The sequence below is a fragment of the Lolium rigidum genome, chromosome 3, assembly GCF_022539505.1.
Source record: "Lolium rigidum isolate FL_2022 chromosome 3, APGP_CSIRO_Lrig_0.1, whole genome shotgun sequence".
Taxonomy (NCBI): domain Eukaryota; kingdom Viridiplantae; phylum Streptophyta; class Magnoliopsida; order Poales; family Poaceae; genus Lolium; species Lolium rigidum.
The window spans coordinates 130,191,582-130,218,076 of record NC_061510.1 but is presented as its reverse complement, the minus strand read 5'-3'; the positions used below and the strand labels follow the sequence as shown (position 1 = coordinate 130,218,076).

At 44.0% G+C, this 26,495-nt stretch overlaps 1 pseudogene; it reads left to right on the top strand.

The window, feature by feature from the left end:
• Positions 1-9,272, top strand: part of LOC124695536 — a 9,924-nt pseudogene extending 652 nt beyond the window's left edge.
• The last annotated feature ends 17,223 nt before the right edge of the window (positions 9,273-26,495 follow it).

Here is a 26,495-nt window from a genome sequence, read left to right as displayed (position 1 = left end):
GCCATCTGCGGATCCACATCTGCATCATCACCAGGCATCTCCGTGGAAGCCACGCTGCTCTTCCGATGAGATCCCAGGCCGGTAGCATCGAATGCAACTTCTTCTATCCGCGGATTAGGTTGAGGTTGGGTGACTGTGACTGAGCCTGACATTATCATCCTCACTTGCTCCTCTAGCTTAGCAACGCATTCTTGAACCACATCCTTTTGCCTCTGACGGCTTCTATCGGGATATTTCTTCGTTTCTGCAGAAACCCAATACACCACGGCTTGCCACCCGGTATGGTTCGTGTTCGTCCCGGGTGTTCAGGATTCCCAAGGGCGCGTGTGAGCTGGTCCTTCTCTCTTTCGGGACGGAACTTCCCCTCTTCAACTTCCTTTGCAGTATTTCTAAAGGCTTCGATGGGAAGTGGGTTTTCCCAATGTCTTTGTGTATATATGCAGAACCCTTGTGCGTCCAACGTGCCCCCATGCGCGTAAAACCAATCCCTTGACCGCTGGTTCCATTTCCGTACCTCTGGATGGATCCCCTTTGCAATTAGGTCATTCTCCCATTTCTCCCACTTAGGTCTGCCAGCCTTGTAGCCTCCTCGCCCCATGGTATGGAAGTACATCTTATTAGCAGCATTTGTCTTGTTGGTGTCTAACCTTGTCTTTGCCCTCTCCGATGTCTTGTACTTCACAAATGCCTCCCAGTGGTCTTTTATCTTCTCATAGGGGCCCTTGAAATCTGGAGTCTTCTTTTTCTTGACAAAGGAGTTGTCCAATTTCTTCTTGTAGTCGTTGAACTGCATTGCCATCTTCTTAAGAGCCCACTTCTTGACTCTTCGTTGTATGCTATTCAGCTCGGGATCCTCAGGGTCTGGCCTTTTATTCTCACTATCAGAGTCAGCTGGCTCCGGAAATATGAAATTTACCATGAGTTTCCTAAACATCAGATTTTTGGATCTCGTATCGACGTAAGTAACTCCTTCGTCCGCCTTTGCAGGTTTCTTCCATTCTTGAGTGGTGATCGGGATGGTGTCCCTAACAATAACTCCGCATTGACTTACAAACTTTTTTGCGTGATGCTTGGGAGAAATCGGTTCGCCGTCTATAGCGATTTCCGTGATGATGCACCTTTCATGCTCTTCCATCTTTCTGGCCGCGCCTCGTTTAGTTCTGCCAGTAGAGTGTGTTGATTGGGAGATCTAAAAGAAGAAACAACGTTAATATATGTATATGCACATATCTGTAGGCTTGGTTAATTAATATATATACACCTCGGCGTCGTGAGCTTCTCCCTCGCAGTCGTCACCTTCTTCCTCACCGGAGCCGTCTCCACGGTGGTCTTGCTCATCTTCCTCATCGGAGCCGTCTCCTCGGGTTCGCTCGTCTCCCTTGCCGGATTGGTTTAGGTAAATAGAGGTGATATCGTCATCATCACGGATAATCTCCTCGACGAGGTATTCTTGTTCTAGGTCTCTTTCCATAGTTTCTGCAAAGACTTAAAAGTTATTCTAATGCTATAAACACAACGAAGCTAAATTCTGCAAAGACTTACAAGTTTCTGCAAAGACTTACAAGTAATTAAGAATAATGCTCAATACATGATCAAAATATTAGAGTTATACATATATATAGGTACTAATTAAGGATAATGCTCAATACATATATAGTTCTTAACTAAGGATCGATAATATAGTGCTGAAAGCGAGATAGTGCAGATTACATGCATACATAGATCGGGTTCATGTTTATTTAACCCTAATACATCAATCACTACTACAACCACTCAACCGCGCGAGACCGGGTCCTAGAGGGCGCCGACCGGGTCCTGAGCCGCGCTGGGTGTACCCCCAAAGCCACGGAACAACAACGGGAGCATAGCTAACATGAGATCCCTGCATAACGCTCCATCCGGTCCTATACATGTTGTCTAACGCATACATGTAACGGTGAACGTGATGGTCCTCCGCTTCAATGCGCTCAGCTACCTCCTCCGGCGGGGCCGGCTCCCTCTGAAACGAACATGGCCCATAAGACCTCCACCAGAGAATATCCGGGTCAATGACGGGACCCGGATTCCGCACCATGGTGCGCGCCCCGGAAGATAACACCTCCCAGTGCCACCCCGGCGGAGCCCAGTCCCGGACTTCCCCATCTGCTGCATCTCCTCTAAAAGCTGTCCTAGCTCCGGGACGCGGAGGCCGCTGACATCGTATGCAAACTAACAAATATAATATTGAATTTGAATAAAGTACTTATAAATATGAATCAAAGTAATTAAATATTTTCTAACACATACTAATATAATACTTGACATATTCCATCTAATTTTTTTCTAACACATCTAAAATAAAGTACTTACATATTCCATCTAACACATACCAATCAACAAAGTACTTACATATTCCATCTAAATTTTTTCTAACACATCTAAATACTAGAATTTCCAAATTTTCCTAACACATCTAAAATTAAACTAACTAACTAAAATGTCCTAAACTAACTAAAATTTCCTAAACTAACTAAAATTTTCCTAATTTTCCTAACACATCCAAATTTTCCTAACACATCCAAATTTTCCTAACACATCCAAATTTTCCTAACACATCAAATTTTCCTAACACATCCAAATTTTCCTAATTAAACTAACTAAAATTTCCTAAACTAACTAAAATGTCCTAAACTAACTAAAATTTCTAACTAAAATTTCCTAAAAACTAAAACAAATAAATTGGAGGCAGGGGGTGGCGCGCGTGCCTCACCTCGACTCTGTCGAGCGGCGGCGGGCGTGGCGGCACGGGCGGGGCGTCGAAGGAGGAGGCGGCGGGCGGAGCTGGCCGAGCGGAGGGCGCCGGACGGCGGCGGCGAGGTGGCCGGCGCGCGGCGGCGCGGGCTGCGCGCGGACGAGGAGGAGGAGGCGGCGGCGCGCGCGGGCGGTGAGGGCGCGGGAGGAGGCGGCGGCGGACGGACGCGAAGGCGAGGCGGCGGCGCGGTGAGGGCGCGGGAGAAGAAGGGTGGGCGCGCCCCAGTTTATACTGGGGACCTTTTGCACCGGTTCGTGGCTGGAACCGGTGCAAATGGACCCTTTTGCACCGGTTCCAGCCACGAACCGGTGCAAAAGGTCCCCAGTTGGACTGAAATTTTTGCTGCTAGTTTGTTTATCTTCCCGCCTTTTTTATCTGTTTCGCGCGGGATCGAGTTCCCGCCACGACGCTGCGCGGGTTTCCGCCACGAAGCTGCGCGGGATATGTTCCCGCCACGACGCCGCGCTGGACATTTTCCCGCCACGACGCCGCGCGGGATATGTTCCCGCCACGACGCTGCGCGGGACATTTTCCCGCCACGACGCCGCGCGGGATATTTTCCCGCCACGACGCGCAGCGCGGGGATTTCCCGCCTAAACACCCTTTATAAATAGTACGCCCCCGTCTCTCCCATTTCACTCATCACCAAACCCTAGCCCATTGCAAAATGCCCCCAAAGCCGCACCCGCCGCCGGTGGAGGTGGACCCGCAGCTCGCGGAGATAGAGGAGTGGGAGGAGCTGCTGCGGCAAGAGGCGGCAACCAGGAGGGCAGCAGCGGATGAGGTGGACCCGCAGCTCCCAGAGATAGAGGAGTGGGAGGAGGCGGCGCTAGCGGCTACCATAGAAGCATTTGAGAGGCAGAGTCTCCGGGAGCTGCATAAGCGGCCGCGTGTGACGGATGCTGGATAGTGAGGAGATGCATAAGCGTCGTCGTGAGGAGGAGAGCTGCGGCGAGGAGGCGGCAGCCGGGAGGGCAGCGAGCGGATGCGCGGAAGAACTAGTAGAAGTTGTTATTTTAGTTTAAATTTAGTTAATGTTGAATTTCAATAAAGCAGTGTTGTCGTTGTTTTAGTTTAAGTTTAGTTAACGTATCTTGTTAAATTTCAATAAAGTCGTTGTCGTTTTATCCCGGTTAATGGCTGGAACCGGTGCTAAAGACGGTTGATTAGTTTATATACCCCTTTTATCCCGAGTTACTTGGCTGGAACCGGTGATAAAGATGGTGGATTAGTTTATATATCCTTTTATCTCGGTTCTCGGCTGGAACCGGTGCTAAAGATGGGGGGGCTAAATCTGGGGGAGGCTTATCTGTTATTTGCCTTATCTGGGGTGGTTTCATCTAGGGGGAGGGGATTATCTGGAGGCACACACCGCTATATATAGCCCCTCCGGGGAGAGTAGAGAGAACAAAGAGAGAAGATGCAACGACCAAGAAGGAAAGAGCCTCTCCGGCGAAGTTTCTCGAAGATGTCTTAGATGGCTGGCCGTCTTAGACATCTTCGGAAACTTCGCCCGAGAACACTTCCCGCAAGCTGCTAGTATACACCCAACAAACAGTAGCTCAAGGTAAGGAGGGGAGAGCATAGAGAGCTTCCAGGGAGCTGGTATATAAACCGACGACGGCGACCTCGAAGGAAAGAGCCTCTCCGGCGGAGTTTCTCGAAGATGTCTTGGATGGACGGCCGTCTTAGACATCTTCGGAAGCTCCGCCCGAGTAACTCTTCCCGCAAGTCCCGCTCGGAAGCTGCTAGTATACACCCAACAACCAGTAGCTGAGGATAAATTTCCAAACATGTGTATCTAGAAAGATAATAAACTTGGATAATTGCATTTAGTTCAAACGACCAATGTTATCGATACATATCACAACAAACGCTTCACAATATGAGCTCAAGGTACAGGATAATAATTAATACATTATGATCGCTTCGACCGTAACCATGGAGTATGTTCAGCATTTAACGCGATGGTTGGATCAATGTTCACTGTGAAGGGCGAAATTTCAGCAAACTTACTATAATCTTCTGACATGTCTGTCTTGTCCTCGACTCCCACGATGGTTCTTTTCCCTGAAAGAACTATGTGACGCTTTGGCTCATCGGATGAGCTCGTTTCCTTATGTTTTCTTTTCTTCGGTCTAGAGGACATGTCCTTCACATAGAAAACCCGAGCCACATCATTGGCTAGGACGAATGGTTCGTCTCCGTAACCAAGATTGTTGAGATCCACTTGTTGTCATTCCGTACAGCTGGTCTACCTTTACCCCTTTTCCATCCAGCTTGAACCATTTGCACCGAAATAAAGGGACCTTAAAAGAAGGTCCATAGTCAAGTTCCCATATCTCCTCTATGTAACCATAATATGTGTCCTTTTTCCCACTTGCTAGTGTTTGTTGCATCAATGCGGACACCACTGTTTTGGTTGGTGCTCTTTTTATCTTGGGCGAACGTGTAGAAGGTATTTCCATTTATCTCGTACCTCTGGAAAGTCACTATAGTCGAAGATGGTGACCCGGCCAACATGTACAACTGATCTACAATATCGTTGTTATTAATGAGATGTTCTCGGAGCCAACCGCCGAATGTCTGCATATGTTTATGCGTAATCCAGTCTTCAGACTGCCCCGGATGTTCGGAGCGTACAATATTCTTGTGATCAGTGATATACGGGGCCACCAAGGTGGAACTTTGTAGAACTGTGTAGTGTGCTTGAGTGAAAGAAATGCCGTCCCTACATATCATTGATTTCCTTCCTAGCGTGCCTTTTCCACTTAGTCGCCCCTCATGTCGCGATTCTGGAACACCAATCGACTTAAGGTCAGGAATGAAGTCAACACAGAACTCGATGACCTCCTCTGTTCCATAGCCCTTGGAGATGCTTCCTTCTGGCCTAGCACGGTTATGAACATATTTCTTTAAGACCCCCATGAACCTCTCGAAGGGGAACATATTGTGGAGAAAAACAGGACCGAGGATGGCAATCTCTTCGACAAGGTGAACCAGGAGATGTGTCATAATATTGAAGAAAGATGGTGGAAACACCAACTCAAAGCTAACAAGACATTGCACCACATCCTTCTGTAACCTTGGAAGACTAGCTGGATCGATTACCTTCTGAGATATCGCATTAAGGAATGCACATAGCTTCACAATGGGTATTCGAACATTTTCCGGCAGAAGTCCCTTAGTGCAACCGGAAGCAACTGCGTCATAATAATGTGGCAGTCATGCGACTTCAGGTTCTGGAATGTTTTCTTCTCCATATTTATAATTCCCTTTATATTGGAGGAGAAGCCAGACGGGACCTTGATACCGTAAAGGACTTCAAAAAAGATATCCTTCTCTCGCTTTGGTAAGAGCGTAGCTGGCGGGACTTAAGCGACTCCTCGTATCCTTGTAATCCTGTTCTTGCTTGTCTTTTGGGACTTTCATACGATACTGGTCCTCCCGTGCTTCTGGTGTATCTTTTGTCTTCCCATACACGCCTAAGAAGCCTAGCAGGTTCACGCAAAGATTCTTCGTCACGTGCATCACGTCGATTGAAGAGCGGACCTCTAGGACTTTTCAATAGGGTAGATCCCAAAATATAGATTTTTTCTTCCACATGGGTGCGTGTCCGGTAACGTCGTCATTCGGAACAGATTGACCGCCAGGACCCTTTCCAAAGATTACTTTTATGTCCTTGACCATATCAAGTAAAGCATCACCGGTACGGAGTTCAGGCTTCACCCGGCGATCTGCCTCACCTCCGAAATGATTGCCTTTCTTTCTGACGGGCTGCCTCTTTGGAAGAAATCGACGATGCCCCAGGTACACAACCTTCTTACATTTATGCAAATAGGCACCTTCGGTCTCATCTAAACAGTGCGTGCATGCATTGTATCCCTTGTTTGTCTGTCCTAAAAGGTTACTAAGAGCAGGACAATCATTGATGGTCACGAAAAGCAACGCTCGTAGGTTAAATGACTCCTGTTTGTACTCATCCCATGCATGTACACCTGGTTTGCTCCACAACTGTAAGAGTTCTTCAAATAATGGCTGTAGGTACACATCAATGTCATTGCCGGGTTGCTTTGGGCCTTGGATGAGCACTTGGCATCATAATGAACTTCCGCTTCATGCACAACCAAGGCGGAAGGTTATAGATACATAGAGTTACTGGGCCAAGTGCTATGACTGCAGCTCTGCTCCCCAAAAGGATTCATTCCATCTGTACTTAGGCCAAACCTTAAGTTCCTCGCGTCATCTGGAAAATCCGGGAAATCTCTATCGATTGTCCTCCACTGCGACCCATCAGCGGGGTGTCTCAGCATCTCGTCTTTCTTACGGTCTTTTTTGTGCCATCGCAACAACCTGGCATGCTCTTTATTTCTGAACAGACGTTTCAACCGTGGTATTATAGGAGCATACCACATAACCTTGGCAGAACCCTCTTCCTAGGGGGCTCGCCCTCAACATCACCGAGGTCATCTCGCCTGATCTTATACCGAAGTGCAGTGCATACCGGACATTTTTCCAAATTTTCATACTCAGCGCGGTAGAGGATGCGATCATTAATGCATGCATGTATCTTCAGCACCTCTAATCCTAGAGGGCGAGAGAACCTTCTTTGCTTCGTACGTACTTGTCAGGCAATTCATTATTCTTTGGAAACCTCCTCTTCATTATTTTCAGTAACTTCTCAAATGGCTTGTCACATATACCAGCCTCCGCCTTCCATTGCGGCAACTCCGGGGTGGCACCGAGCTTTGTGTTGCCATCTTCGCAATTTGGGTATAACTTCTTTTTGTGATCATCTAATATGCCCTTTAACTTTCGCTTCTCGTTTTCGTTTACTGCATCTCTGTGTGCATCGGCGATGGCCCGACGAAGATCATCATCAACGGGCTCATCTGATGCCTCTTCATCTTGATCACCTCCTCCTGCATCTTCATCTTCATCATGCCCTGTTGCGGTATCACCGTAGTTAGGGTACATATCATCATCCTCTTCTTCTTCTTCATCGTCTTCCATCATAACCCCTCTTTCTCCATGCTTGGTCCAACAATTATAGCTGGGCATGAAACCTTTCCAAAGCAGGTGGGAGTGAATAACTTGCCATTCAGGGTATTGCTTCAAGTTATGGCAATCAACACATGGACAACACATAAAACCATCCGCCTGTGGGTTTTCCTGAGCCACATGGATAAATTCTTCCAGGCCCGATCTGAACTCGGGTAGACGTCGGTCAACGTACATCCATTGCCGCCGGTTCATCTACATCAAATAATTAATTAACTTTATCAATAAACAATTAAAAAGCATCATAATATTTATAAATAGTGGAAATTAGCACCGTACAAATGAAAGGGTAAAGTTGTTGCTTAACCTTGATCGAGGAGGAAAGAAAGAGGAGAAAGCTTAAGTGTCGCTCCGGCACCTCATCTCATTTTTGTTGGGTGTAAAATCAAGCGGCATCACTCTCTCACACATTTCATCGAGCACCTTATGTGCATGCCAAAGAGAAGCAACTTAGCACTCAACACACACACCTTCTCCTAGCAAAAATGAAGTGAGTGGGCTGTTTGGCCGGGTAGCTGAGCTGAAATAGGGCTGGGGACCTTTAGCACCGGTTCGTGTTACGAACCGGTGCAAATGGTCTATCTTTTGCACCGGTTCATAACACGAACCGGTGCTAAAGGTTCCTCGGCTGACACGTGCCTGGCGACGAACCTTTTGCACCGGTTTGTGTTACGAACCGGTGCAAAAGATAGATCATTTGCACCGGTTCGTAACACGAACCGGTGCTAAAGGTCCCTCTGCCGGCTGCGCCCCACGAACCGGTGCTAATGACCCCTTTTAGCACCGATTCATGCCAAATCCGGTGCAAATGACATCTGGGGCAAAAAACCAAAGCCCTTGTTTCTACTAGTGCTCTTTCTTCTCCTCGCCATTTTTGCCACCGGTGCTAGCGCAGCCACGTTCACCATCACCAACAGCTGCGGCTTCACGATGCGGCCGATGGGTACGTATCCCGGTGGGCGGGGGCTTTCAGCTTGACTCGCGCCAGACGTCCAGCATCAACGTGCCCGTCGGCACCAGCGCCGACAGGATATGGGGCCGCACCGGATGCTCCTTCAACGGCGGGAGAGGGAGCTGCCGGACCGGCGACTGCGCCGGTGCGCTGACCTGTAGCCTCTCCGGCCAGCGCCCGGCGACACTGGCTGAGTACACCATCGGCGGTAGCGGTGCCAACGACTTCTACGACGTCTCGGTGATCGACGGCTACAACCTCCTTACGGACTTCTCATGCAGCACTTGCGTCGCACTTAGGTGCAGGGGTTTCAACTACCCCGATGCCTATCACCACCCCAACGACGTCGCAACATACGGATGCAGCGAAAACAACAACTACATGCGTGTTTGCATCTGGGCTTCATTTGGGGCTCACTGGCGCAGTGTTACGAGCACATTTGTGCGTTCGGAACAAGCCACGGGATAAAATTGGCATGTTATTTGGATGCTCGGGTTGCATGGTTTAAGCTAAAAAGACCTTTTTGTTTGTTTGCCTAGCAACCCTAAATGTTGATGCAGATGAAACTACACCTGTTTAGTGCCATCCAGGCAAGTGTAAAGGTCATCTCTTCTCTACACGGGTGACCTTACCATACTATCACCTCCCATGATACAGAAATCACAGTTCACCAGTTCATTAGTTGCACACTTACGAACCTTAGCAGTTCATGAATTCATCCCTAGCTACTATGAATGGTAGTTCATAACGACATTTCCTAGCTACTATGAATGACAGTTTACCATCACAGGGGAGTTCAACATACGGATATCACAGGGTAGTTCAACATACGGTGATCGAAGAGGGGTTCAAGAAACAGGGGATGAAAGTTGGGTTCTTCTTCTTCTTCTTCTTCAACAGGGGATCAAAGGTGGGTTCTTCTTCTTCTTCTTCTTCACTTGTTCTTCTCCTTCTCACATGGTGGTGTGGCCTGATACGTCTCCGACGTATCGATAATTTCTTATGTTCCATGCCACATTATTGATGTTATCTACATGTTTTATGCACACTTTATGTCATATTCGTGCATTTTCCGGAACTAACCTATTAACAAGATGCCGAAGTGCCGCTTGTCGTTTTTCGCTGTTTTTGGTTTCAGAAATCCTAGTAAAGAAATATTCTCGGAATTGGACGAAATCAACGCCCAGGGTCCTATTTTGCCACGAAACTTCCAGAAGACCGAAGAGGAGACGAAGTGGGGCCACGAGGTGGCCACACCCTAGGGCGGCACGGCCCAAGCCCTGGCCGCGCCGACCTGTAGTGTGGGCCCCTCGTGTGGCCCCCCGACCTGCCCTTCCGCCTACAAATAGCCTTCGTCGCGAAACCCCCAGTACCGAGAGCCACAATACGGAAAACCTTCCAGAGACGCCGCCGCCGCCGCCAATCCCATCTCGGGGGATTCAGGAGATCACCTCCGGCACCCTGCCGGAGAGGGGAATCATCTCCCGGAGGACTCTACGCTGCCATGGTCGCCTCCGGAGTGATGTGTGAGTAGTCTACCCCTGGACTATGGGTCCATAGCAGTAGCTAGATGGTTGTCTTCTCCCCATTGTGCTTAATTGTCGGGTCTTGTGAGCTGCCGAACATGATCAAGATCATCTATCTCGTAATTCTATATGTTGCGTTTGTTGGGATCCGATGAATAGAGAATACTTGTTATGTTGATTATCAATTTATATCTATGTGTTGTTTATGATCTTGCATGCTCTCCGTTACTAGTAGATGCTCTGGCCAAGTAGATGCTTGTAACTCCAAGAGGGAGTATTTATGCTCGATAGTGGGTTCATGTCTCCATGAATCTGGGGAAGTGACAGAAATCTCTAAGATTATGGATGTGCTGTTGCCACTAGGGATAAAACATTGGTGCTATGTTCGAGGATGTAGTTACCGATTACATTACGCGCAATACTTAATGCAATTGTCTCGTTGTTAGCAACTTAATACCGGAAGGGGTTCGGATGATAACCTCGAAGGTGGACTTTTTAGGCATAGATGCATGCCGGATAGCGGTCTATGTACTTTGTCGTAATGCCCAATTAAATCTCACTATACTCATCATAATATGTATGTGCATGGTCATGCCCTCTTTATTTGTCAATTGCCCAACTGTAATTTGTTCACCCAACATGCTGTTTATCTTATGGGAGAGACACCTCTAGTGAACTGTGGACCCCAGTCCAATTCTCTATACTGAAATACAATCTACTGCAATACTGTTCTACTGTTTTCTGCAAACAATCATCATCCACACTATACATTGATACGTCTCCAACGTATCTATAATTTCTGATGTTCCATGCTTGTTTTATGACAATACCGACATGTTTTGTTCACATTTTATGTCATATTTATGCGTTTTCCGGAACTAACCTATTGACGAGATGCCGAAAGGCCAATTGCTGTTTTCTGCTGTTTTTGGTTTCAGAAATCCTAGTAAGGAAATATTTTCGGAATCGGACGAAATCAACACCGAAAGTCTTAGAATTCCCGGAAGCTTCCGAACACCGAAGGAGAGTCGGAGGCGGGCAGCGGGGGCCCACACCATAAGGCGGCGCGGGTGGCCCCTCGGCCGCGCCCCCCTATGGTGTGGGGGCCCCAGCCGCCTCCTTGCGCCGCCTCTCCGCCTATATATTCGTCCCTGACCTAAAAACATCGACCAGTTCGACGGAAACAGAGAAAACCATCCAGAGCCGCCGCCATCGCGAAAGTCCAATTCGGGGGACAGAAGTCGCTGTTCCGGCACACCGCCGGGACGGGGAATTGCCCCCGGAGCCATCTCCACCGCCGTCTTCACCGCCATCTTCACCGCCATCGCTGCCTCCATGATGAGGAGGGAGTAATCCACCCCCGAGGCCGAGGGCTCCGCCGTAGCTATGTGGTTCATCTCTCTCCCATGTACCTCAATACAATAATCTCATGAGCTGCTTTACATGATTGAGATTCATATGAGTTTTGTATCACTATTCATCTATGTGCTACTCTAGTGATGTTATTAAAGTAGTTTTATTCCTCCCGCACGGTGTAATGGTGACAAGTGTGTGCATCCGTGTTAGTACTTGGCGTAGGCTATGATTATGATCTCTTGTAGATTATGAAGTTAACTATTGCTATGATGGTATTGATGTGATCTATTCCTCCTACACAGTGTGAAGGTGACAGTGTGCATGCTATGTTAGTACTTGGTTTAGTCGTATTGATCTTTCATGCACTCTAAGGTTATTTAAATATGAACATTGAATTGTGGAGCTTGTTAACTCCGGCATTGAGGGTTCGTGTAATCCTACACAATGTGTTCATCATCCAACAAGAGTGTAGAGTATGCATTTATCTATTCTGTTATGTGATCAATGTTGAGAGTGTCCACTAGTGAAAGTATGATCCCTAGGCCTTGTTCCTAAATATCGCTATCGCTGCTTGTTTACCGTTTTTACCGCGTTACTACCGCTGCGTTACTACCGCTTGTTTACTCGTCCCGGGCAAAGCACTTTTCTGGTGCCGTTGCTACTGCTACTATTTATTCATACCACCAGTATTTCACTATCTCTTCGCCGAACTAGTGCACCTATTAGGTGTGTTGGGGACACAAGAGACTTCTTGCTTTGTGGTTGCAGGGTTGCATGAGAGGGATATCTTTGACCTCTTCCTCCCTGAGTTCGATAAACCTTGGGTGATCCACTTAAGGGAAACTTGCCGCTGTTCTACAAACCTCTGCTCTTGGAGGCCCAACACTATCTACGAGAAAAGGAGGGGGCGTAGACATCAAGCTATTTTCCGGCGCCGTTGCCGGGAGGAAAGGTAAAAGGTACTCACACTCCGGATCTCGGCTACTAAGCTATTTTCCGCGCATTGTAAGTACTCAAAGCTATTTCCTTTAGATCCTGCGATTGCATCTTTTTGTTTCTTGTTTACACTAGTTTGGCATAATGGACAAGAATGAGCTTCTTATGCTATTTCCTGATTTAAAACATGGATTGTTTGATGCGAAAATTAAAAAACCTATGGAATCTTATTTGCATGCTGGTAGTAATATTAGTATGAACGCTTTGAACACCATTGTTGCTAATAATATAGAAAGTTCTAAGCTTGGGGAAGCTGGTTTTCATGATCTTTTTAGTCCCCCAAGCATTGAGGAGAAAATTTTCTTTGATGATACTTTGCCTCCTATTTATGATGATTATAATGATAGTGGTCTTTTGGTACCGCCTGTTATGGAGGATAAATTTGATTATGATTACAATATGCCTCCTATATTTGATGATAAGAATAATAATGATAGCTACTTTGTTGAATTTGCTCCCACTACAACTAATAAAATTGATTATGCTTATGTGGAGAGTAATAATTTTATGCATGAGACTCATGATAAGAATGCTTTGTGTGATAGTTATATTGTTGAGTTTGCTCATGATGCTACTGAAAGTTATTATGAGAGAGGAAAATATGGTTGTAGAAATTTTCATGTTACTAAAACACCTCTCTATGTGCTGAAATTTTTGAAGCTCTACTTGTTTTATCTTCCTATGCTTGTTACTTTGCTCTTCATGAACTTGTTTATTTACAAGATTCCTATGCATAGGAAGCATGTTAGACTTAAATGTGTTTTGAATTTGCCTCTTGATGCTCTCTTTTGCTTCAAATACTATTTCTTGCGAGTGCATCATTAAAACTGCTGAGCCCATCTTAATGGCTATAAAGAAAGAACTTCTTGGGAGATAACCCATGTGTTATTTTGCTACAGTACTTTGTTTTATATTTGTGTCTTGGAAGTTGTTTACTACTGTAGCAACCTCTCCTTATCTTAGTTTTGTGTTTTGTTGTGCCAAGTGAAGCCTCTAATCGAAGGTTGATACTAGATTTGGATTTCTGCGCAGAAACAGATTTCTATCTGTCACGAATCTGGGCTGTTTTCTCTGTAGGTAACTCAGAAAAATATGCCAATTTACGTGCGTGTTCCTCAGATATGTACGCAACTTTCATTAGTTTTGAGTTTTCTGATCTGAGCAACGGAAGTATTTATTAAAAATTCGTCTTTACAGACTGTTCTGTTTTGACAGATTCTGCCTTTTATTTCGCATTGCTTCTTTCGCTTGTGTTGGGTGGATTTCTTTGTTCCATTACCTTCCAAGTAGCTTTGAGCAATGTCCAGAAGTGTTAAGAATGATTGTGTCACCTCTGAACATGTGAGTTTTTGATTATGTACTAACCCCTCTAATGAAGTTTATGAGAAGTTTGGTGTGAAGGAAGTTTTCAAGGGTCAAGAGAGGAGGATGATATACTATGATCAAGAAGAGTGAAAGCTCTAAGCTTGGGGATGCCCCGGTGGTTCACCCCTGCATATATCAAGAAGACTCAAGCGTCTAAGCTTGGGGATGCCCAAGGCATCCCCTTCTTCATCGACAAATTATCAGGTTCCTTCTCTTGAAACTATATTTTTATTCGGTCACATCTTATGTGCTTTACTTGGAGCGTCTGTATGCTTTTATTTTTTTTTGTGTTTGAATAAATTGGATTACATCATGCTTCTGTGGGAGAGAGACACGCTCCGCTGTTGCATATGAACACATGTGTTCTTAGCTTTTAATATTCATGGCGAAGTTTCTTCTTCGTTAAATTGTTATATGGTTGGAATTGGAAAATGATACATGTAGTAATTGCTATAAATGTCTTGGGTAATGTGATACTTGGCAATTGTTGTGCTCATGTTTAAGCTCTTGCATCATATGCTTTGCACCCATTAATGAAGAAATACATAGAGCATGCTAAAATTTGGTTTGCATATTTGGTCTCTCTAAGGTCTAGATAATTTCTAGTATTGAGTTTGAACAACAAGGAAGACGGTGTAGAGTCTTATAATGTTTTCAATATGTCTTTTATGTGAGTTTTGCTGCACCGCTTCATCCTTGTGTTTGTTTCAAATAGCCTTGCTAGCCTAAACCTTGTATCGAGAAGGAATACTTCTCATGCATCCCAAATACTTGAGCCAACCACTATGCCATTTGTGTCCACCATACCTACCTACTACATGGTATTTCTCCGCCATTCCAAAGTAAATTGCTTGAGTGCTACCTTTAAATTTCCACTCTTCACCTTTACAATATATAGCTCATGGAACAAATAGCTTAAAAAATATTGTGGTATTGAATATGTACTTATGCACTTTATCTCTTATTAAGTTGCTCGTTGTGCGATAACCATGTTCACTGGGGACGCCATCAATTACTCTTTGTTGAATATCATGTGAGTTGCTATGCATGTTTGTCTTGTCTGAAGTAAGGGCGATCTACCACCTTATGGTTAGAGCGTGCATATTGTTAGAGAAGAACATTGGGCCGCTAACTAAAGCCATGATCCATGGTGGAAGTTTCAGTTTTGGACATATATCCTCAATCTCATATGAGAAAATTAATTGTTGCTACATGCTTATGCATAAAAGAGGAGTCCATTATCTGTTATCTATGTTGTCCCGGTATGGATGTCTAAGTTGAGAATAATCAATAGCGAGAAATCCAATGCGAGCTTTCTCCTTAGACCTTTGTACAGGCGGCATAGAGGTACCCCTTTGTGACACTTGGTTAAAACATGTGCATTGCGATAATTCCGGTAGTCCAAGCTAATTAGGACAAGGTGCGGGCACTATTAGTATACTATGCATGAGGCTTGCAACTTGTAAGATATAATTTACATGATACATATGCTTTATTACTACCGTTGACAAAATTGTTTCTTGCTTTCAAAACCAAAGCTCTAGCACAAATATAGCAATCAATGCTTCCCTCTGCGAAGGGCCATTCTTTTACTTTATGTTGAGTCAGTTTACCTACTTCCTTCCACCTTAGAAGCAAACACTTGTGTTAACTGTGCATTGATTCTTACATACTTGCATATTTGCATTCATCATATTACTTTATGTTGACAATTATCCATGAGATATACATGTTACAAGTTGGAAGCAACCGCTGAAACTTATATCTTCCTTTGTGTTGCTTCGATGCCTTTACTTTGAATTTATTGCTTTATGAGTTAACTCTGGTGCAAGACTTTTGATGCTCGTCTTGAAAGTACTATTCATGAAAAGTTTTGCTATATGTTATCTACTTGTTAGCAACTATAGATCATTGCCTTGAGTCACTTCATTCATTTCATATGCTTTGTAATAGTATGATCAAGGTTATGTAAGTAGCATGTCACTACAGAAATTATTCTTTTTATCGTTTACCTGCTCGGGACGAGCGAGAACTAAGCTTGGGGATGCTGATACGTCCCCGACGTATCCATAATTTCTGTCGTTCCATGCTTGTTTTATGACAATACTTACATGTTTTGCTTGCACTTTATGATGATTTCATGCATTTTCCGGAACTAACCTATTAACAAGATGCCACAGTGCCAGTTCCTGTTTTCTGCTGTTTTTGGTTCCAGAAAGGCTGTTCGGGCAATATTCTCAGAATTGGACGAAATCAACGCCAAACCTCCTATTTTTCCCGGAAGGCTCCAGAACACCGAAGAAGAGTCGGAGAGGGGCCAGGGGGCCACCACACCCTAAGGCGGCGCGGCCAAGCATGGGCCCGCACCGGCCTAGGGTGAGGCGCCCCCAGGTGCCCCCCTGCGCCGCCTCTTTGCCTATAAAATCCCTTTCGACCTAAAAACACCGTACCAATTGACGAAACTCCAGAAAGACTCCAGGGGCGCCGCCGCCATCGCGAAACTCCAATTCGGGGGACAGAAGTCTCTGTTTCGGCACCCTGCCGGGACGGGGAAGTGCCCCCGGAAGCCATCTCCATCGACGACACCGCCTCCATCATGCTCCGTGAGTAGTTCCCCCATGGACTACGGGTTCTAGCAGTAGCTAGTTGGTATACTCTCCTCCATGTACTTCAATACAATGATCTCATGAGCTGCCTTACATGATTGAGATTCATCTGATGTAATCGGTGTTGTGTTTGTTGGGATCCGATGGATGATACATTATGATTAGTCTATCTATAAAGTTCGTGAAGTTATTGTTGCTGCAATCTTGTTATGCTTAATGCTTGTCACTAGGGCCCGAGTGGCATGATCTTAGATTTAAGCTCTATATGTATTGCTTAGATTGTATCTACAAGTTGTATGCACATGTCACTGTCCGGAACCAAAGGCCCCGAAGTGACAGAAATCGGGACAACCGAAGGGGATGGTAGTGATGTGAGGATCACATGTTTTCACGGAGTGTTAATGCTTTGCTCCGGTACTCTATTAAAAGGAGTACCTTAATATCCGAGTAGTTTCCCTTGAGGCCCGGCTGCCACCGGTCTGGTAGGACAAAAGATGTTGTGCAAGTTTCTCATTGCGAGCACGTACGACTATATTGGAAAACATGCCTACATAATTAATAAGCCTGATGTTCTATCTTAATGCTTTGATTCCTATCAATTGCCCAACTGTAATTTGTTCACCCAACACTTGTCACTTATTGGAGAGTTATCACTAGTGTAGATCGCTGGGAACCCCGGTCCATCTCTCATCATTACATACTCGTTCTACATGTCATTGGAAGTAGTATCAACTATTTTCTGGTGCCATTGCTCTCATATTGCTATTACTGCTGCTGTGTTACTGTTACTACTGCTCTCATATTATTGCTACTTTCACATCACCCCTGTTGCTAGTGCTTTTCCAGGTGCAGCTGAATTGACAACTCAGTTGTTAAGGCTTATAAGTATTCTTTACCTCCCCTTGTGTCGAATCAATAAATTTGGGTTATACTACCCTCGAAGACTATCGCGATCCCCTATACTTGTGGGTCATCAAGACTGTTTTCTAGAAAAAGAGCTTGATACGCGTACAGCACGCGTCCGTTGGGAACCCCAAGAGGAAGGTGTGATGCGTACAGCGGCAAGTTTTCCCTCAGTATGAAACCAAGGTTTATCGAACCAGTAGGAGCCAAGAAGCACGTTGAAGGTTGATGGCGGCGGGATGTAGTGCGGCGCAACACCGGAGATTCCGGCGCCAACGTGGAACCCGCACAACACAACCAAAGTACTTTGCCCCAACGAACCGGTGAGGTTGTCAATCTCACCGGCTTGCTGTAACAAAGGATTAACCGTATTGTGTGGAAGATGATTGTTTGCGAGAAAACAGTAGAACGAGTATTGCAGTAGATTGTATTTCGGTATAGAGAATTGGACCGGGGTCCACAGTTCACTAGAGGTGTCTCTCCCATAAGATAAACAGCATGTTGGGTGAACAAATTACGGTTGGGCAATTGACAAATAAAGAGGGCATGACCATGCACATACATATTATGATGAGTATTGTGAGATTTAATTGGGCATTACGACAAAGTACATAGACCGCTATCCAGACATGCATCTATGCCTAAAAAGTCCACCTTCGGGTTATCATCCGAACCCCCTCCAGTATTAAGTTGCTAACAACAGACAATTGCATTAAGTATTGCGCGTAATGTAATCAGTAACTACATCCTTGAACATAGCACCAATGTTTTATCCCTAGTGGCAACAGCACATCCATAATCTTAGAGATTTCTATCACTTCCCCAGATTCACGGAGACATGAACCCACTATCGAGCATAAATACTCCCTCTTGGAGTTACAAGCATCTACTTGGCCAGAGCATCTACTAGTAACGGAGAGCATGCAAGATCATAAACAACACATAGACATAACTTTGATAATCAACATAACAAGTATTCTCTATTCATCGGATCCCAACAAACGCAACATATAGAATTACAGATAGATGATCTTGATCATGTTAGGAAGCTCACAATACCCGACAATTAAGCACAATGGGGAGAAGACAACCATCTAGCTACTGCTATGGACCCATAGTCCAGGGGTAGACTACTCACTCATCACTCCGGAGGCGACCATGGCGGCGTAGAGTCCTCCGGGAGATGATTCCCCTCTCCGGCGGGGTGCCGGAGGCGATCTCCTGAATCCCCCAAGATGGGATTGGCGGCGGCGGCGTCTGCGGAAGGTTTTCCGTATCGTGGCTCTCGGTGCGGGGGTTTCGCGACGGAGGCTTTAAGTAGGCGGAAGGGCATGTCGAGGAGGCGGCACGAGGGGCCCACACCCTAGGTCGGCGCGGCCGGGGCTTGGGCCGCGCCGCCCTATGGTGTCGCCACCTCGTGGCCCCACTTCGTCTCCTCTTCGGTCTTCCGGAAGCTTCGTGGCAAAATAGGACCCCGGGCGTTGATTTCATCCAATTCCGAGAATATTTCGTTACTAGGATTTACGAAACCAAAAACAGCAGAAAACGACGAATCGGCACTTCGGCATCTTGTTAATAGGTTAGTTCCAGAAAATGCATGAATATGACATAAAGTGTGCATAAAACATGTAGATATCATCAATAATGTGGCATGGAACATAAGAAATTATCGATACGTCGGAGACGTATCAGCATCCCCAAGCTTAGTTCGGCTTGTCCCGAGCAGGTAAAACGATAACAAAGATAATTTACGGAGTGACATGCCATCATAACCTTGATCATACTATTTGTAAAGCATATGTAGTGAATGCAGCGATCAAAACAATGTATATGACATGAGTAAACAAGTGAATCATATAGCAAAGACTTTTCATGAATAGTACTTCAAGACAAGCATCAATAAGTCTTGCATAAGAGTTAACTCATAAAGCAATAATTCAAAGTAAAAGCATTGAAGCAACACAAAGGAAGATTAAGTTTCAGCGGTTGCTTTCAACTTGTAACATGTATATCTCATGGATATTGTCAACATAGAGTAATATAATAATTGCAATATGCAAGTATGTAGGAATCAATGCACAGTTCACACAAGTGTTTGCTTCTTGAGGTGGAGAGAAATAGGTGAACTGACTCAACAATGAAAGTAAAAGAATGGTCCTCCATAGAGGAAAAGCATCGATTGCTATATTTGTGCTAGAGCTTTGATTTTGAAAACATGAAACAATTTTGTCAACGGTAGTAATAAAGCATATGTATCATGTAAATTATATCTTACAAGTTGCAAGCCTCATGCATAGTATACTAATAGTGCCCGCACCTTGTCCTAATTAGCTTGGACTACCGGATCATCGCAATGCACATGTTTTAACCAAGTGTCACAAAGGGGTACCTCTATGCCGCCTGTACAAAGGTCTAAGGAGAAAGCTCGCATTGGATTTCTCGCTATTGATTATTCTCAACTTAGACATCCATACCGGGACAACATAGACAACGAGATAATGGACTCCTCTTTTATGCATAAGCATGTAACAACAATTAATAATTTTCTCATATGAGATTGAGGATATATGTCCAAAACTGAAACTTCCACCATGGATCATGGCTTTAGTTAGCGGCCCAATGTTCTTCTCTAACAATATGCATGCTTAACCATAAGGTGGTAGATCTCTCTTACTTCGGACAAGACGAACATGCATAGCAACTCACATGAAATTCAACAAAGAATAGTTGATGGCGTCCCCAGTGAACATGGTTATCGCACAACAAGCAACTTAATAAGAGATAAAGTGCATAAGTACATATTCAATACCACAATAGTTTTTAAGCTATTTGTCCCATGAGCTATATATTGCAAAGGTGAATGAAGGAATTTTAAAGGTAGCACTCAAGCAATTTACTTTGGAATGGCGAAGAAATACCATGTAGTAGGTAGGTATGGTGGACACAAATGGCATAGTGGTTGGCTCAAGGATTTTGGATGCATGAGAAGTAATCCCTCTCGATACAAAGTTTAGGCTAGCAAGGTTATTTGAAACAAACACAAGGATGAACCGGTGTAGCAAAACTCACATAAAAGACATATTGAAAACATTATAAGACTCTACACCGTCTTCCTTGTTGTTCAAACTCAATACTAGAAATTATCTAGACCTTAGAGAGACCAAATATGCAAACCAAATTTTAGCATGCTCTATGTATTTCTTCATTAATGGGTGCAAAGTATATGATGCAAGAGCTTAAACATGAGCACAACAATTGCCAAGTATCACATTATCCAAGACATTTTAGCAAATTACTACATGTATCATTTTCCAATTCCAACCATATAACAATTTAACGAAGAAGAAACTTCGCCATGAATACTATGAGTAGAAACTAAGGACATACTTGTCCATATGCTACAGCGGAGCGTGTCTCTCTCCCACAAAGTGAATGCTAGGATCCATTTTATTCAAACAAAACAAAAAACAAAAACAAACCGACGCTCCAAGGAAAGCACATAAGATGTGATGGAATAAAAATATAGTTTCAGGGGAGGAACCTGATAATGTTGTCGATGAAGAAGGGGATGCCTTGGGCATCCCCAAGCTTAGACGCTTGAGTCTTCTTAGAATATGCAGGGGTGAACCACCGGGGCATCCCCAAGCTTAGAGCTTTCACTCTCCTTGATCATGTTGCATCATACTCCTCTCTTGATCCTTGAAAACTTCCTCCACACCAAACTTAGAACAACTCATTAGAGGGTTAGTGGACAATAAAAATTAACATGTTCAGAGGTGACATAATCATTCTTAACACTTCTGGACATTGCATAAAGCTACTGGACATTAATGGATCAAAGAAATTCATCCAACATAGCAAAAGAGGCAATGCGAAATAAAAGGCAGAATCTGTCAAAACAGAACAGTTCGTATTGACGAATTTTATCGAGGCACCAGACTTGCTCAAATGAAAATGCTCAAATTGAATGAAAGTTGAGTACATATCTGAGGATTACTCACGTAAATTGGCATAATTTTCTGAGTTACCTACAGAGAAAACAGTCCAGATTCGTGACAGCAAAGAAATCTGTTTCTGTGCAGTAATCCAAATCTAGTATGAACTTTACTATCAACGACTTTACTTGGCACAATAAAACACTAAACTAAGATAAGGAGAGGTTGCTACAGTAGTAAACAACTTCCAAGACACAAAATAAAAACAAAGTACTGTAGTAAAAACCATGGGTTGTCTCCCATAAGCGCTTTTCTTTAACGCCTTTCAGCTAGGCGCAGAAAGTGTGTATCAAGTATTATCAAAGGGTGGTGCATCTTCAGCGGGGCGTGGAGTTTTCTCAACTATGCATTTTATCTTTTCTATGTGAGTTTCAGAGGCTCCCTTTTCATTAGTCTTGGGCTTGCTACTCTCATCAAACAAATCTTCAGGGACAATCCAATCAAAATTCTTTTCTAGTGCCTCACACATTCCCAAGAGCTTGCAAGGTATTGATGTTTTAATATCCCCCTCATAATTAACTTCATTAGTGTACTTTTGTCTATCCTTTTCTATATTCTCAAGGGTACTGGCAAAGTTGGTATAAGAGCCTAGCATATTATATTTAGTGAAGACTTTTCTAGCTTCTCTCGCTATTCCCCCAAATTCTTTAAGAAGGGTTTCTAATACAAAATCTTTCTTTTCTCCTTCTTCCATATCACTGAGTGTAAGAAACATATGTTGAATCACAGGATTAAGATTAACAAATCTAGCTTCTAACGCGTGTACTAAAGAAGCAACAGCAATTTCATAAGTAGGAGCAAGGTCTACCAAGTGTCTATCTTCAAAATCATCAACGGTACTAACATGGTTGAAAAATTCTTCTATATTATTTCTCCCAATTATAGACCCGCGTCCTACCGGCATGTTTTTTACGGTAAAATTAAAAGGGAACATGATGAAACAAGTAAAGCAAATATAAGTAACTAATTTTTTTTGTGTTTTTGATATAGCAAACAAGATGGCAGATAAAGTAAAACTAGCAACTAAATTTTTTTTGTATTTTGATATAATGCAGCAAACAAAGTAGTAAATAAAAGTAGAGCAAGCAAACACAAAGTAAAGAGATTGGAAGTGGAGACTCCCCTTGCAGCGTGTCTTGATCTCCCCGGCAACGGCGCCAGAAAAAGAGCTTGATACGCGTACAGCACGCGTCCGTTGGGAACCCCAAGAGGAAGGTGTGATACGTACAGCGGCAAGTTTTCCCTCAGTATGAAACCAAGGTTTATCGAACCAGTAGGAGCCAAGAAGTCTCTTGTGTCCCCAACACACCTAATAGGTGCACTAGTTTGGCGAAGAGATAGTGAAATACAGGTGGTATGAATATATATAAGCAGTAGCAACGGCACCAGAAAAGTGCTTTGCCCAGGACAGTAAACAAGCGGTAGTAACGCAGCGGTAGTAACACGGTAAAACGAGTAAACAAGCAGCGATAGCGATATTTAGGAACAAGGCCTAGGGATTACACTTTCACTAGTGGACACTCTCAACATTGATCACATAACGAGAATAGATAAATGCATACTCTACACTCTCTTGTTGGATGATGAACACATTGCGTAGGATTACACGAACCCTCAATGCCGGAGTTAACAAGCTCCACAATTCAATGTTCATATTTAAATAACCTTAGAGTGTAAGATAGATCAATAAGACTAAACCAAGTACTAACGTAGCATGCACACTGTCACCTTCATGCTAAGAAAAGAGGTATAGAACACATCGATACCATCATAGCAATAGTTAACTTCATAATCTACAAGAGATCATAATCATAGCCTACGCCAAGTACTAACACGGATGCACACACTGTCACCATTACACCGTGCAGGAGGAATAAAACTACTTTAATAACATCACTAGAGTAGCACATAGATAAATTGTGATACAAAACACATTGCAATCATAAAGAGATATAAATAAGCACTTCACTATGCCATTCATAACGGTGAATAAGTATTCCGTGAAATATAGCCTAAGAGACCCACATGGTGCACACACTTGTCACCTTTACACACGTGGGACAAGGAGTCTCCGGAGATCACATAAGTAAAATTCACTTGACTAGCATAACGACATCTAGATTACAAGCATCATCATATGAATCTCAATCATGTAAGGCAGCTCATGAGATTATTGTATTGAAGTACATAGGAGAGAGATGAACCACATAGCTACCGGTACAGCCCCGAGCCTCGATGGAGAACTACTCCCTCCTCATGGGAGCAGCGGCGGTGATGAAGATGGCGGTGGAGATGGCAGCGGTGTCGATGGAGGAGCCTTCGGGGGCACTTCCCCGTTCCGGCGGCGTGCCGGAACAGAGACTCTGTCCCCCGGATCTTGGCTTCGCGATGGCGGCGGCTGCGGAAGGTTTCTCGTACCGTGGCTTTTTCGTATCGAGGTTTTAGGTCCAGGGGCTTTATATAGGCGAAGAGGCGGCGTCAGAAGGTCGAAGGGGCGCCGACACTATAGGGGAGCGCGGGCCCCCCCTGGCCGCGCCGGCCTAGGGTTTGGTGGCCCTGTGCCCCCTCTCTGGCGGTTCTCGTGTGTTCTGGATGCTTCCGGGCAAAATAGGAACCTGGGCGTTGATTTCGTCCGATTCCGAGAATATTTCTTTACTAGGATTTCTGAAACCAAAAACAGCAGAAAACATCAACTGGCACTTCGGCATCTTGTTAATAGGTTAGTTCCAGAAAACACATAAATATGACATAAAATGTGCATATAACATGTAGATATCATCAATAATGTGGCATGGAACATAAGAAATTATCGATACGTCGGAGACGTATCAGCATCCCCAAGCTTAGTTTACGCTCGTCCCGAGCGGAGTAAACGATAAAAGATAATTTACGAGGTGACATGCTACCAACATAATCTTAATCATACCATTGTAAAGCTTATGAGATGAATGCAGCGATTCGAAACAATGTAAATGCAATGAGTAAACAATTGAATCATATAGCAAAGACTTTTCATGAATAGTACTTTCAAGACAAGCATCAATAAGTCTTGCATAAGAGTTACTCATAAAGCAATAAATTCTTAGTAAAAGGTATTGAAGCAACACAATGGAAGATTAAGTTTCAGCGGTTGCTTTCAACTTGTAACATGTATATCTTATGGATAGTTGTCAATGCAAAGCAATATAACAAGTGCAATAAGCAAGTATGTAAGAATCAATGCACAGTTAACACAAGTGTTTGCTTCTAAGATAGAGAGAAATGGGTAAACTGACTCAACATAAAAGTAAAAGAAAAGGCCCTTCGCGAGAGGGAAGCATTGATTGCTATATTTGTGCTAGAGCTTTGGTTTTGAAAGCAAGAAACAATTTTGTCAACGGTAGTAATAAAGCATATGTATCATGTAAATTATATCTTACAAGTTGCAAGCCTCATGCATAGTATACTAATAGTGCCCGCACCTTGTCCTAATTAGCTTGGACTACCGGGATCATCGCAATGCACATGTTTTAACCAAGTGTCACAAAGGGGTACCTCTATGCCGCCTCGTACAAAGGTCTAAGGAGAAAGCTCGCATTGGATTTCTCGCTATTGATTATTCTCAACTTAGACATCCATACCGGGACAACATAGACAACAGATAATGGACTCCTCTTTTATGCATAAGCATGTAGCAACAATTATTTTTCTCATATGGGATTGAGGATATATGTCCAAAACTGAAACTTCCACCATGGATCATGGCTTTAGTTAGCGGCCCAATGTTCTTCTCTAACAATATGCATGCTCTAACCATAAGGTGGTAGATCGCTCTTACTTCAGACAAGACGAACATGCATAGCAACTCACATGAAATTCAACAAAGAGTAGTTGATGGCGTCCCCAGTGAACATGGTTATCGCACAACAAGCAACTTAATAAGAGATAAAATGCATAAGTACATATTCAATACCACAATAGTTTTTAAGCTATTTGTCCCATGAGCTATATATTGTAAAGGTGGAGAATGGAAATTTAAAGGTAGCACTCAAGCAATTTACTTTGGAATGGCGGAGAAATACCATGTAGTAGGTAGGTATGGTGGACACAAATGGCATAGTGGTTGGCTCAAGGATTTTGGATGCATGAGAAGTATTCCCTCTCGATACAAGGTTTAGGCTAGCAAGGTAGTTTGAAACAAACACAAGTATGAACTAGTACAGCAAAACTTACATAAAAGACATATTACAAGCATTATAAGACTATACATTGTCTCATTGCGAGCACGTACGACTATATTGGAAAACATGCCTACATAATTAATAAGCCTGATGTTCTATCTTAATGCTTTGATTCCTATCAATTGCCCAACTGTAATTTGTTCACCCAACACTTGTCACTTATTGGAGAGTTACCACTAGTGTAGATCGCTGGGAACCCCGGTCCATCTCTCATCATTACATACTCGTTCTACATGTCATTGGAAGTAGTATCAACTATTTTACGGTGCCATTGCTCTCATATTGCTATTACTCGCTGCTGTGTTACTTCGTTACTACTGCTCTCATATTACTGCTACTTTCACATCACCCCTGTTGCTAGTGCTTTTCCAGGTGCAGCTGAATTGATAACTCAGTTGTTAAGGCTTATAAGTATTCTTTACCTCCCCTTGTGTCGAATCAATAAATTTGGGTTATACTACCCTATCAATGAGCAATCAATAGGCATGTGTTTTATCTTTCAATCTTGTTGGGCAACTTTCACCAATGGATTAGTGGCTTCATCCGCTTATCCAACAATTTTGCAAAAAGAGCTGGCAATGGGATTCCCAGTCCCAAATTAATTAAACTAAATAGACACTCCTCCATGGTATGTGATTGATGGACGGCACCCGAAGGATTCGGTTAGCCATGGCTTGTGTAAGAAAAGGTTGGGGGAGTGTCATCATCATAATAAAACCAAAAT